The sequence below is a fragment of the Syngnathoides biaculeatus genome, chromosome 7, assembly GCF_019802595.1.
Source record: "Syngnathoides biaculeatus isolate LvHL_M chromosome 7, ASM1980259v1, whole genome shotgun sequence".
Lineage (NCBI taxonomy): Eukaryota > Metazoa > Chordata > Actinopteri > Syngnathiformes > Syngnathidae > Syngnathoides > Syngnathoides biaculeatus.
In genome coordinates, this window is record NC_084646.1 from 24,716,481 (window position 1) to 24,731,532 (window position 15,052).

General features: G+C 40.8%; 1 protein-coding gene across 2 annotated transcripts in view; it reads left to right on the forward strand.

The window, feature by feature from the left end:
- The window catches only part of kank4 (KN motif and ankyrin repeat domains 4), a 96,137-nt gene that overhangs the window by 1,695 nt on the left and 79,390 nt on the right, over positions 1-15,052 (forward strand). The window contains exon 1 of one of the 2 annotated variants that reach the window (XM_061825382.1): positions 1,652-1,881. The exons of the other annotated variant lie outside the window; for it this stretch is intronic. The gene's annotated coding sequence lies outside the window, so the exon portion shown is untranslated. Of the gene's footprint in view, positions 1-1,651; positions 1,882-15,052 lie in introns of those variants that run through there. 2 annotated transcript variants of the gene reach the window in all.

Sequence of the window (15,052 nt, forward strand, 5' to 3'; positions counted from 1 at the left end):
ATTTATACGAGACATGTATTGAAAATCAAATATAGGGCATACCTTCGTGCAAACATGTGTTCCGGTTGATATTAGATGGATTTAGTTGATGATGCGGTCTTCCACCAAGTTTGATCCATTGAAGGCATTTTTCGTACTGGGTCTTCGGTTTTGGAAAGGGTACGAATCGAACTCCACCAACTAGCCTTTCAGGATACCTGTCGTCACTATTACAAAGTCCGTGACTACACCTCTTAACCATATTTTTTGTTAAATAACCCAAATACGCGATAAAACGCTAACTAAACCTATAGTGGACCATGCAATGTTGTCTGAGAAAATGGCGGGAGCAAAAACGGGCTTTGGTGTATGCAGATCTCTGGCCTCTGATTGGTCAGTGACGAGGATTGCGCAATATCCACGGAGGGGTCAATTGTATGGCACATAGACACAGACAACAGTCGCAGTCATAATTGCACCTAAGGGCAATTTAGAGTCGAATCCCAGACCTCAGAACTGTGAGGCCAATTGTCTAACCAATTGCAGATATCACTTATGTTCTGTGGAAAAAAATAATCAAGAGCCTGACCTTTTATCTGGTCAACATTGTCTCAAAACAGCCCCTATGAAACACATTGTTGATTCATTGTTATTGAATATAATGTGTTTAGTGTAACATTGGGGCAACGTGGTGCCAGGAACTCGCTTTGGTCATTCCGTCCAAACTGTCCAACAGTGAGTGCACACATTTTAATATCGAGGCCATCTGCAGGCAGCTCCCTCGCCAAAAGAGTTTCACCACTAACCTGAGCTACTAATGAGGACCATTGTCAATGCACTGTGTGGTAGAGTTGGCCTTTATAAGACAGGCTTTGTCTGAAGAAGTACAGGATGCACATGGTTGGAGGAGCAGAAGTGGGAGGGTTGACAGTTCAACACCCTTCTTTATTCTCCACACATAATCTTTCCTTACATGGTAAGAAGGGGAAAATGAAGGCCCGATGAGCGGTTGACAGACAGACACTTCAAGAATGTTACATTTCATGACGTGCCAACACTTCACCTGGCAGCACCACACCCGTTTTTATTTGGTAAATAACAATCACTTCTGTTGTGTGCAGTAATTCCTCTTGAGCTCACAACTGTGTGTTTCTGGATTTGGAACTCTAACATAACTGCAAATTACTTTTACTGTATGTTCATTGTTGTTCCCTCTGGTGCTGGGTCTATTTATGAGACATCCTCTTTGCGTATGACTGATGAGTCTGACTATTTGTTCAAAAACTCTTTTAAAAAACTGGAATGAGGTGGAAAGATTTACCAATTTGTCCCCACCTTGAGAACTAAGGGTTTCGGTCTTTAGTACATAGTGCTAGATGCCAATGGATGCAGTCACATTTTTAAGGTTTTCTTGGTATGGAGCCTACCTATTGATAGTTGCTGGTTCAAACCCATTTGGTAGTGCACTTGTACCATCGTCCCTCTATGTGTTAGGGCTAATATGAGATCTTGGCCTGCACATTCACGACTTTGCTCTGTGTGTATCGTTTGAAATATCTGTGAGACTCCCATGCGATGCCAGCTGAGGAGGTGGGTGTATCCATTCAGCCGCTCTGAAGTTAGAAAGCCGTAACCCTTCCATCCTACTCAGTCTGCTATCGACTCTCGCTGCTCTCCTGTTTCCGTCAGTTTGCCTGTCTGTCTGCCTTGCAGTGGAGTTTCACCTACCACTGTACAACAGCATCAAATATACATTCACACGAGCACACAAGGACACATTTCTGTCGTCGTTGTTGGCACGCTTTTGCAAACAATTACTGTGGAAAGAGCTGTAAAGTGACAATCCGTAGTACTGCTGAGGTGCCATTATTTTCCAAAGGATTTCAAAAACAATCTGCGGAGGTAAGGGAAGATCAAATGTGATTCATGTTCTTTTTCCATGATTCTCTTGGTTTTATTTTCAACTGTGAATGTGGTCCTTTTTTTTTTTTTTTTACCAAAATTCTGCTCTATTCTTGCTTGCTGTTACATCCCCCCCCCCAATTCTATTCACTTGCTCCATGCTCTCTCTTTGTGCCATGTTTTTTATGTACCCTGTCTTGAAGCATTCTATTTTAAAGACTTTGTAGTATCTTTTATGACACAATTTCCGTATCCTCAAGCCAGCATTTTAGTTTTTATCAACCAAGACCCACACATTCGAGTTATTTCTTCCCCTGTATGGGTTTTATTTCTTTGTTTTGTTTGTAGTTGTGACTTGAGGTAGCGCATCTGTATAGTAAACAGAGTCCACAGGAAAGGCATTTCTTTAAGCAGATTTGCTAAATTCCTCACTTTGATTCTTACTCTTCATTCTATTTGTCTTTCATGTCTCTTGCTCTGCCGCTTGATCTCATTTCCCAAGCTTCTTGTTATCTGTGCCAGTTTTGCGTAAAGTTACCTGCTGGCCCGACTAATGTCTTGCAGCTGGTGCCCAACACAGCGCAGATGTCCACGCAGTTACAGTACAATGTAGATGTTTGAGAGGGTACTCTGGTCAGATTGAAGGTGGAAAATAGATGGAGGGATATGGTTTCGAATAATAATATGCACTCTTGAAAATGTGCATGCATTCATTCTGCATCACTGCTTCGCCTGCACTCTCTCTCTCTCTCTCTCTCTCTCTCTCTCTCTCTCTCTCTATCATTTACAATCTCTCTGCCTCCCCCTATCTCTGCTCTCTCAGTGTGTGCATGTATTCACAGTCAGTCTTGGTCATTACTCTGCATGTCTGCCACGCTGCATCGGCCATGCTTGGTTTGCATTAAAAGGGTTGTTTACATGAAATCACAGTGCGTCACTACGTGAGTGTGTGTACCCACATGCATGTTGAGGGTTATGTGTTTTTTTTATTTGCTGCGATGATTCCTTGCATCGTCACTGATGGTATAGTGGAACACACACTTGACTTGGTGTGGACAGCGTGGCTTCAGTTCCCACTCAGTGATGGTGTGAATGTGAGTGTGAATGGTTGTCCATTTCTATAGGTGCCCTGCGACTGAAAGGCGACCAGTTCAGGGTGTTATCTATCTATCTATCTATCTATCTATCTAATCTATCTATCTATCTATCTATCTATCTATCTATCTATCTATCTATCTATCTATCTATCTATCTATCTATCTATCTATCTATCTATCTATCTATCTATCTATCTATCTATCTATCTATCTATCTATCTATCTATCTATCTATCTATCTATCTATCTATCTATCTATCTATCTATCTATCTATCTATCTATCTATCTATCTATCTATCTATCTATCTATCTATCTATCTATCTATCCCTCCGTCCATCCATCCACCTATGTAGGTCAAAAGGGCAGATTACTGGAGCAAAAAATAATTTGTTTCACTTACATTAGTGCCTAGTCTGTCGGTTTGTGGGCGTGTGTGTGTGTCAGTATAATTACCTCGGAGGTGCTGAGAGGTGATTCATTCCAGCTTCCAGGCTCATGGCTTTCAGAAGCTTTGCTGAAGTGATGCAGTGATGTGTGATTTGCAAAGTGTCACTGACAGAAGTATCTGTGAGATGTGATGGGAAATCATACGCCTACATTTTTTTTCAATGACTATCCGATGTGAAAGTTATATTTTCCAGACTAAGTGTATTTATAGTCATACAGATTTTAGGAAAATATTGTACAATCAAAACATATTTTATGGATGAAACCTCGTGGTCCCCAAACCATTGTGTAAACCATTTGGTTTATGGCAAACAATATTTAGTGCTTTCCAAGAAACTGAATATTATTAGGGTTGAACTGAATGTCATGAATTGTGAATTAGATTCTCTCGGTTGTGGAAGGCAATGGGAAAAAAATATAATAATAATGATAAATATAAATTACGTAGGGAAGGCGTAGCATCTTAATCTGGTTGAGCATTAATATACATATGTACACACTTTGCCCTCCCAGAATGACCACCTTACACACACATCATGACCTTGTGTGTTGTATTGTAACATGTTCTCTTGATGACCAAAATATAAACATTATAGTTTTCCGATGCATATGTGTGTGAGTGTGTGTGTGTGTGTGTGTGATAATTTGATTAGTATACTTTTGGTTCTCTCTCCTTACTCGCTTTGAACTTATTGGCCAAATGTAGCTCACATTCTTTGTAGAATGACTCTTCATTCCTTAGTTTCACAAAACCATGTGTTTGTATACACGTGTGTGTTATGTTAGTATGATCGCTTGCGGGCTATTGAAGTGAGAATTGTTACACTGTTATTATGCCTCCTTGTTGATGCATAGAGACAGAATGGGGTGGGACGGAACGTTCTGGCGCTAAGCCGCCGCTGTAGGTCGTCACAAGCAGTATTCATCGCTTGACAAAGCATAAGTTTGACTCACTAGGATTTATTTTGGGTTGGTTCATCTCCACAGTATTTAGAGTTATTAAATGTGATGTTCTTTCATCAAACAAGTGGTGGAGGCTGTCTAAGGAGCTTTAGCGCTTGTTAGTGCTGCTCTTGGAGCAAGAGGGACTCCCTAAAATCTCTTTCTGTCAGTCAAAGAACCTCAAAACCCCTCGCAGAGAGTACACGGATTAGAGCTGGGAGTCATTGGACAGACATACAGTGCAGTGCACATATATGCACGCACATACACAATACCTGAGTGAAGATCCAGGTATTCTCTCTCTTTCTGTACACCTCCCTCTCCCCCCGTCAGTATCTTTAAACTGCACGTGGATCATCTCCAATCTACACAAGCAATCTTTGTTAGTCCTGTAACATACACACTTTGTAAAATGCGTCTGACTGGCCATGAAATACAAAACATGGGTTGGGAAAAATATGCAGATTAAGTTGTTGTGTTATTGACAGGTGCAGGGATACTTGTATCTTTGCTGATATATTTTGTCCCCAAATGTATTTTCCTGGTGGATAACATTTATAGCCATAACCAAAAGATCCCATGTTCAAATTTCAGCCAACTGTGTGGAGTTTGGGTGTTCTACCCGTGGTTGAGGATGCATACTGTTGTTGGTGCTCTGCCTTTGTGCGTGTGTTCACAAGCATCCATCCAGTCATTTTTTTAGCCGCTTATCCTCACAAGGGTCACGGGGTGTGCTGGATCCCAGGTGTCAACAGGCAGAAGGCCAGATACACCCTGAATTGGTTTCCAGGCTATTGCAGTGCACATGGAGACAAACAGCCGCACTCACAAGGGGGAATTTAGAGTTTACAATTTAATATTGCATGTTTTTGGGATATAGGAGGAAACCGGAGTGCCCGGAAAAAAACCCACGCAGGAATGTCGAGAATATGCAGACTGCACACAAGCAGGTCCGTGATTGAACCCGGGACCTCAGAACTGTGAGGCCAACGCTTTCCAGCTGATCTACCGTGCCGCCTGTTCATAAGCAATTATTATTATTACCCAATGAAGTGTGGATGCTAGTTCCAATGGCACTTTGTGCAACCCACTTCCCAAGTATTACCATCAACAACAAGGCTGCCACGCCCTCAAATTTCACACTTTGCATATGCTCGTTTCCGAATTCACCGATAATGTTAAGAAATGCTAATCCAGCCTTTCATATATCTCTTTATGCCCTCTTTACTGAAATGTGGCAGGCCACATGAGTGTGAAGTTATCATCAAATTAAATGCAAAAGTCTGTTGCACATGTTGCTTCAGTGAACTAATGAGTCATTTTAATTTTATAATATTATTATGTTGGGTCAATGAAAAATAGCTCTAAAGCAGTGACTCTCAAAGTGTAGGATATATATCAACATCTGATATTGATATATGGGGAGTAACAATGTATCGATTTACACATTAGATTGAGGTAGGTAGATCTAGTATGACAACAGACAGACAGACAACAGACAATAACAGACTATATATAAATATAGATACAAACATACATATAGTTTTTCCTATATAACTGTATCTCAATACTGTTGTATTATGCCAAAATGACAGCTCTAAAAATGGTAACTATAACTACAACGTTAGTGGTTGCTTGTTGGACTTTTGAGCTCTTAAATATGAGCATAATATGCATTAAAAAAACTTTCTAGCCACAACAAACTCTGATTTTATTGACTGAATGGAGAAGGCCACTTTGCCCTCCCCAACAATTCACAAGTTTGATCTGGTGGTGGATAGCGCCCATTTGGATTGTGGCCATCCACTGCTGATGTGTTTGCCAAAGTAGGCAGATTTTCGTCCTTGCTCTGAAAGCACAATTGCGATTAAAGCTCTGTCAGCAGGCCAAGAACTATCACAGCACGATCTCGCTACACCAAAGTGCATTGAACTTCTGTTCTGTGGATGAATTAATTCGAACCTATTAAATCACAGGCTAACACTGACCCCATGTGTCCTCATATTTTCATGCACAACAGATGATACACAAATGGGCTTTTAGTTCATTGAAAGCTCCACACTGTTGTGAAGCAGCAGTTTATTGGGAGTTGATTTTGTTTTATATATTTCATTCGGGCAGCAGGACATTTGTTACTGGTCACCGCAGAGAGCCTGTCCAAAATTGATCATCAGAGTCTGGAAGAAGTTTTATTTTTCAAATCAGCTTCCACCACCTATGACACTGAGAAAAAGGTCATCTTGGTCACGTTGTATGGGAAAAATGTAATCCCACAAGCTAGCACAATTAAATAAGGAAAACTGAAATTAATTTCAACCTTCTTCACAAGGGCGAGCAAGCCAAATATTGAGAAACAAGAGCCTGCGGCCTTGCAAGAAATACAGTATTGACAACATTGGCAGTCTCATTTAAGAAACACGTTTTTTTGCTTGTTTACTCACAAGCACCAGACCCACTCTGCGTAATATGTTGTGACAACAGGGATGGAGGCAGGTGGTGCCTGACTGAAGGTAGGCCACCCTGTCGGTGTGCGCGGCCCAGGATACTATTTTTCAAGGTGTAAATATTTGATCGGCAGCTCTCCACAAAAATAAAAATAAAGACAAAAATAGCTATTATAGCCCTTAATTATACACTGGACGATCGTGGTTTTCAGAAACACTTCCAGGATGTCCAATTAAAAACATCCATCCAGCCATCCATCCAGCCATTTTTTGAGACGCTTATCCTCATGAGTGTCATGGGAGTGCTGGAGTCAATCCAAGCTGTCATCGGACAGGAGGGGGCTACACCCTGAACTGGTTCCCAGACAATTGCAGGGCAGATGGAGACAGACAACAGTTGCACTCACAATCACACCTAGGGGTAATTTAGAGTGTCCAATGAATGTTGCATGTTTTTGGGATGTGGGAGGAAACCGGCACTGGGAGAACATGCAAACTCCACACGGGCGGGGCTGGGATTGGACCCTGGATCTCAGAACTGTCAGGCCAACACTTTACAGCTGAGTCTCTGTTCCACCCAATTAAAAACAAGATGTAGTTTGAGAGAAAAAAAAGGCTCATCCATCAAATATTCACCCCCGAGTTGTGGTTCTGTATTAGAAATAAACAATATACAAAAATTATGTTTTCATTAATTATGCAAAAAAAAGAAATCGGAGTCACTGATGGTGTAGTAGTACACATGCCTGCCTTTGGTGCAGTCAGCGTGGGATCGATTCCCGCTCAGTGATGGGGTCAATATCTGCCCTCTGACTGGCTGGTGACCAGTACTGGGTGTAGTCTGCCTTCACCTGAAAGTTGCTGGGATATACAGAAGCGTATTACTGCCACACCAAAAAAAAAAAAAAAAAAAAAAAGGTTGCGTTTCGCATAATTTTAGGGGGGGAGGTGGGTTTGGCAGTAATACGCTTCCGTAGGGATAGGCTGTAGCTCTCTCCCCGGATAAATGCAGAGGGGGTTGCGTCAGGAAGGGCATCTGGCATAAAAACTGTGCCAAACAAATATGAGCTTTCATCGGAGATGACATGCTGTGGCTACCCCTAACGGGACCAGCCGAACAAAATACATATATGCAATAAAAAAAGAAAGTAAATCTAGGTACCTGAGAATACAAGACAAGAAGACAAGTTAGCACACATCAATAGCAAAATGAGGTGACACAATACAGGAAATGTGCGCAAGACCTCTCTGGTAAACAAGCAGATAACCACTATGCAGAAGTGGTGCATCTAAAAATAGCAACAATCCATACATAAATGTGTCCAGTAATATTTGCGGACAAAATACTACAAACAGTAAACAGAACAGCATTAAAACTTTATGACCAATAACAAATACGAAACTTCTGATTTGAGTGTATGCTTAACACTTTGGAAGAAACTTAGTTGCCCTCCAACTTTTCTAGCTCTGACAGCGCATGTGAAATTAGCCTGATGAAAATGCAATTGGATCGAATGCATGTCTCCTAATTTTGCAGCTTGAAAAAAAAAAAAAAACACAAAAGCGGGCACATCTCAAGAAGCAACAGTGAGAAACAATAGCTGGGTCCATCCTTACATTGTTTCAATACTGATTCTTAATGGGTTCCCGGCATTGACAGGCAGGAAAAAACAATGTGTTTGGAGAGGAGCGGAGGGTGGAGAAGGGAACCTGGGACTTCCTTCATGGTACGTTCGCCTTTAAATACTGCCTTTTTATTGGCTGGCGTTAGGAGGGAGGAACGTCATTGTTGTATGTGGATGGAAGTGGCAGCTCCCTGCTGGAAGTCCAAAATGTATTGAGTGTGGTTGTGTGTACGTGCGGATGTGTTTGTGGTAGAATCCTGTCTGTTCTGGACTGAAATAACCTTTGATTTGCTGAGTATGTGTTTAAATGGTACTAACGACCGATGTCTGCAAGGCTTTCGACATACTTTACAAAGGTGGTCACCTAAATCTGTCTTCCCAGGGTATGAACACATGCCTCAATTTGACCTCACTATACTTTACACTTTAAGATCCTGTCAAGATACTGAGAGAGATGAATTTGAAGGTCGATATGAATGTTGGTTAAAGATGTCTTAGAATAAGGCACTACATTCAAAATCAATATAATTCAGGGTCATTGGGCAACTGGCTATCTAAACTTATAATGTTATGAAAAGTCAAGGTAAATACAATATATGCAATCATTAAAAAAGTGTTTACTGGTAATTACCTTCTGCTGCTATGTGATGTTCGAGAGGCAAGGTCGAATTTGAGTATGACTTGAATTGTGGGCGTGAGGATTGATATGGAGAATGTTTCCGCAGAGGTTTGTTGACATATTGATCTTTGAAAAATGTTCCTTGGTGGAAAGAGGATATTATTACAAAATCGAAGCTCTGTTTCCTAAATACAAATGTCGCTCTTTCCAGTTGTTTCAAAATTACACTTGACATTCATCTTTGAATTTTTGTATATGTGGAAATATACTCTTCGCAGACTGCATACTTCAACAACAACTTTGACTGATATCTGTGTTATAATGCAACAGCAGCTGTACAAATAATTTCTTAATTTGCAGTTATTTTTCTTGTTTGAGAAGTCAGTCATGCTTTCTTGATATGACAACTCATCTTTTTCTCATAAAGGTTTAATGCACCCCATTTTTGGGACGCCTTCACTTTTGTTCCACACAGTTTTCAACCTTTCCAGGTGATCCCAGGGCTGAAGTACAAAGTGCAAAACAGGTAGAGAAGAACCAAAGGTTAAGAAAAAGGAGCACTGTAATGTTGTCTGGAGGCCCCGTAGCTCAGTGGTGAGAGCACTGGTTTGGTAAACCAGGGGTTGTGGGTTCGTATCCCACTGGGGCCTCCACTCCCTGAGAAGGGTTGCGTCAGGAAGGGCATCCGACGTAAAAATTGTGCCAAACATATATATGCGTTCATCTGAGATGATACGCTGTGGCGACCCCGAATGGGACAAGCCGAAAGAAACACACACTGTAATGTTGTCAGTGGTGGAGTAAATTTGTCACAGTGTGTTTGTGTGTACGTGGAGGACTTTGCTTGAATCCTGTTTGATGCTCAATCTTTCAAATGAACCTGAGAAATCACTCATTCTAGTGGTTTGTGTGAAGCTCAGGAATGTAGATCAACTGATAAATACCTTGCACGCATGAGAACTCAACTACACACACACACACACGTGCTCTGCTTTTTACTGTACATGGTGTTTGTGCGCATGTGTGTGTGTGTGTGTGTGTGTGTGTGTGTGTGTGTGTTGAGGCTCGGCGGAGTTGCTGCTTTTCCAGCGTTTAGGGATTCCTGAACTCTTTCAGCTATTCAACCTGCAAGTTTGGTTGCACTTTGTACCTTCTCTTGTCTTGTCTGCCTCACCACTGGGGAGTTGGATAGCACATTTTGTACTCAAGTGTGTGCCCAACGGTTTCCATTATTGTACAAACATACATAATTGTTGTCTGTTTGAGTAAGATTTCTTAGTGGATGCTTGTAGAATAGGTATGTGCTCAGTCCAACTGTGCACAAATGTTCCACACACACCCACAGAACATCCTTGGAAAAGATAGAATTACAGTATGGTATTTTCAACAAACACTTTCAATTAGACTTTACACTGATCTGATTGGTCTGGTCACAAATTGGTTGCTAAGGAAAGGGAATCTGTATTGTTGAATGGAAGCGAGTTTAAAAGAAAAAGAAAATGACAAATCAAGGTATATACAACCGATTTGGTGACCTAGCATTATTTGTGGGTTGGCACTAGTTGTGGTTATCCAGTTTTAGTTTACTTTGCTGACATCCCGCCATTGAATTAGGGTAGTGAACTGATGAAAAGCTATTTCTGTATAGCACTGGGTGTTTAAAGTACTTAACTGCAATTTACAGTAAAGACAAAAATTCCAAAAGGAGAAAAAGTGGTATTTGAGGAGGAACAGGTCAACATTGTGACAATCAGGCTAGATTTTAGCTCTTGCTCACTCTTGCTCACTCACTAATTAGCCAGAATGTATCATGGAGTGCCTTGTCAGTTATTTCGGCTCTGTGCCCGAAACCTTGCCTTGTTTTATATGCTAATCATAAACATATTCTGGTAGCTACTATTCAAATACACAGCTTGGCCAAAAGACCAGTTTAGTGACCAAATGCTGTAAATCATCGGTGGAATTTATTCATTCTATGTCTATATATATTTTGTATCATCACGCAGGGGGCCTTCCCAGAGATGTCATGCCCATGAGTTGCGGGGTGCATCATCCACTTAAGACGAATTACCGCCTGCCTCGAACAGATGCCTCCTGTTTCTCTTTGGGAAAAAGAAATGTATTCATGTAATCGTCTCGTTTCATAGATAATGTTCACCCACGGACATGAAACAAGACATTATGCATACTTTCCCAATTTAAAACAGTTCCCAGGTGCCTTGACAACATACCTCAAGGATAATAACAGCACGCTTTTCCCAATGTTTTCTCATCAACCCTGTTTTAAGGGGGCTTTCCTGTCGCGTGCAAATGAGACACTCTTCACCTATCCACCTTCTAATTGTAGCCTTTTGTTACCACGACGACTGACGGCAGAGCTAGGGGTGGTGCAACAAGTCACCCCACAGGAAAAATGAAGCCCCAATAAGGGCAATAGAATGATTGTATTATCACTCATGGAGGTGTTACTTCATCACATAGGTTCAAGAGCATGCAGCTGATACATTGCCTAACATAAATAGCATCCGCATCCCTCTCTGTTCTTGAACAACAACTGGAATTAAACAAGTACTCCATATGGCAATTGTCAGAAGATAATCCTGATAATGCTGTCACCTAACATTAATCTGTGCATCCAACAAAACTGCAGCTTTGCTTAGATTTTGACTTTGACTTGAAAGTGCTTCTGTGTAGTGCGGCCATCACTTGAAAGTGGAATGTCATTGCCCAACCTAGCTGCCAAGTCATGGATCAAACAAACACAATCAGAGCACAGCGGCATTTAAATTAGTTGGATCTTAATGTGACAAGCTGTCAAAATTCAAAACAGCTTGCGTATTGACTAATTTTTTAAGCTCTCAACATGATATTCCACACCTGATGTGCGGAGAACCAAATATTTGTATACAAGCAATTAAAATTAAATGTTTCCATAATATGTGCTCTTTAAATAGTAAACTTCTGAGGCCATATGGACCACAATAAAACTATCGCACAGCGGTATGTCAACAGTCTACTAGATGAATTGAAGTCATTTAATTTATAATTCATTGACTAAATCAGATAATATTCCACAAACATGATTTTTTAAAAACCATTCCCATGCACCTGCACCTTATTAAAGATGATATTTTGTATGTGGCTTGAGACATGGGGAAAAGTTAACGCTCGTGCCACATTGTGCAGCACTGTTATGATGCTTATATGGCAAATCTTGCTCCCCAAAGCCGACCAAACACATTAATCATTTTAATGGGTCATTAACCAAAGGGGCACGATGCCTTGAGAAATCAACACAAAGCTAACAAACGAAAAACAAAATGACAAAAAGTCAACCCAAATAAAAAGGGACACCAAAAAAGCCAAACGTGCTGGAGAAACTAAACAACCACAGAACAGGAGTAAACTCTTCAGGTTAAGACTCAGCTTTCTTCCTTCCCCCTTTAAAGAGCAACAGTAGTCTTTTGGGGATAAAAATGCATTCTGGGCAAAGAAGACAGGTGCTTTGAAAGAGGAGTGAGAGAAGCCATCTACATGAAGGTGGAAAGACCATGACACCACCAGTCTCCCACATACAAGGCTGTCCTTTAGTCCCTTCCAACGAAACTCAGTGATTCTGCCGCCATTAAATGGGCAAAAAACACAGCCTTGTTGGCCTTGAGCAACAGTTTTTTTCTTTATCTTTTTATAACTGCATGGGATATTAATTGAGTTTCTTCTTAACAACTGATGTTGAGGGGCAGAAAGCAATGTGGCAAATAGCATCTGAGCATTTTTTTTCCACAAGAGTGATGCCATTTGTGGTTTTCGGTGTACCTCTAACTTGGAGGATAAATAGTTGAATTTCCACATCAACACCCAGGTTAGTACTGTGATTGTGGGCTATGCAAGTCTCGAATAGACACGTAGTCAACAACACAACTAAAGTATTGACTGTGCATCTAAATCAGACATAAATACAGTAAATAGAGTCTGATAAAGAAGTGATTAACCACAAAAGGCAAGCGACAGTAACAAATGAGAATGGGAAGTGGCAGCAAGCAACACAATAATCTAACATCTTCCTTTTGCCTCTCCTGGCAGCAATGCAGGTATTTCACTTAAATCGTATGACAACTTTAAGGAATTCCTAAACGAGGCCTGGGAGCAGCCCAGTCGGCTTTGAGAAGGAAATCACGTGCTGTTAGTACAGTAATTCCTTCTTTGTGGTTCTTGTAATATTTAGTTGCTGATCTTATCCCCAAATAAATTCTTTTCCAACAAATCCTTTTTTTTTTTATGTGTCCCAGGGTACTGCAAGCAACAGTGTGGAACTATTCCTTAAAAAATACAGGGTAGTTACACTATTTATGAGTTCCACCCAGTCTGTGTCAGGCTCATTGGGTTACTTTTTTTTAAATGTAAGCAAGTTTCAATTGACATGTAGGTGTACTGTCAAATGCAAGTGTTTATTATTGCTGTTTAATCCTGATTCATACTATATGAAGTATTATCTTAATAATTTGATTAGTTCCAACATAAAGACTAGTAAAAGAAGGTCATGTGGTGTGAGAGCGATGGGTGCAACTTTATACGAAGAGCGCCAAATAATGTATATTTATGTACTCATAATCCCTCTTGTCAACTAAACAAGCAATTTGGGAAAATGGGATGATGTGGGGTTGGTTCTGTTAAGACATTGAATGGTTAGTTTGAGGTTGAACAGTTTGAGGAGAGGAAGTCTGGTGAGTCACATTGAAGTGCTGGGAGATTGAGGAGCGGCCTACGAGCAAAGGAAAGTGATAATCAAGTATGACATCAGCAGGAGGTTTTGATGTGTTTGCAAAATTTTGCAAATATTATCACACCATGCACCCATATTGTTTGATTCAGACTCTTATCTGTCTATGCTTGTATTCTCAGAAGTGCTGACGTTACACCGCTATCAGCTCTTTTCTCCCTGGCAACCAGGATCTCTCTCCTTGTCAGCCAATCAGATAAAAGATAGCTCCAGAGTTTTGAGTCAGGGCTAGCCACTATTCATTTGGCTGGGAGGAGAGCATTTATCCTCGACATGTTCACCGTTTTTGCTCGTAGATGGATGAAGGGAAGGAGGAAGGAAGTACAGTATTGAGTAGAAAAGGGAAGAAAAGAAAAAAATGGTATCTTAAATGAGATAAATAAATGCCCCACTGTTTACGTGCTTAGAGAGTAGAAATAAAATGTGAACACACTGTTAAAATACAAACAAAGGACAGCATCCAAATTGGTGTGACCTGTAACTTGTACAAATACTTAATAGTCAGTCAGCTGTCATTGTGTATTAGCTTCTGTATAATACATCTTTCAGCTTTGAATGGCATGAGTGCAGACAGACTGACACTTTAGTTTCATAATGCTTAATGCAGTAATATTACAATAATAACACATATCACAATGCGTCTGCATCAAAAATTAAATATTTAATCCCTGTACCTGAAATTAATACAATACACAATTTTTTTCCAACAAATCCTTTTTTTCTTTCACGGACATGCTATTTTAATACTAAAACCTTCTTCTTCTTCTTCTGCTTCTTCTTCTTCTTCTTCTTCTTTTCCTTTCGGCTTGTCCCGTTAGGGGTCGCCACAGCGTGTCATCTTTTTCCATCTTAGCCTATCTCCTGCATCTTCCTTTCTAACCCCAACTGCCCTCATGTCTTCCCTCACCACATCCATAAACCTTCTCTTTGGTCTTCCTCTCGCTCTTTTGCCTGGCAGCTTCATCCTCAGCACCCTTCCACCAATATACTCACTCTCTCGCCTCTGAACATGTCCAAACCATCGAAGTCTGCTCTCTCGAACCTTGTCTCCAAAACATCCAACTTTGGCTGTCCCTCTAATGAGCTCATTTCTAATCCTAGCCAACCTGCTCACTCCGAGTGAGAACCTCAACATCTTCATTTCTGCTACCTTCAGTTCTGCTTCCTGTTGTTTCTTCAGTGCCACCGTCTCTAATCCGTACATCATGGCCGGCC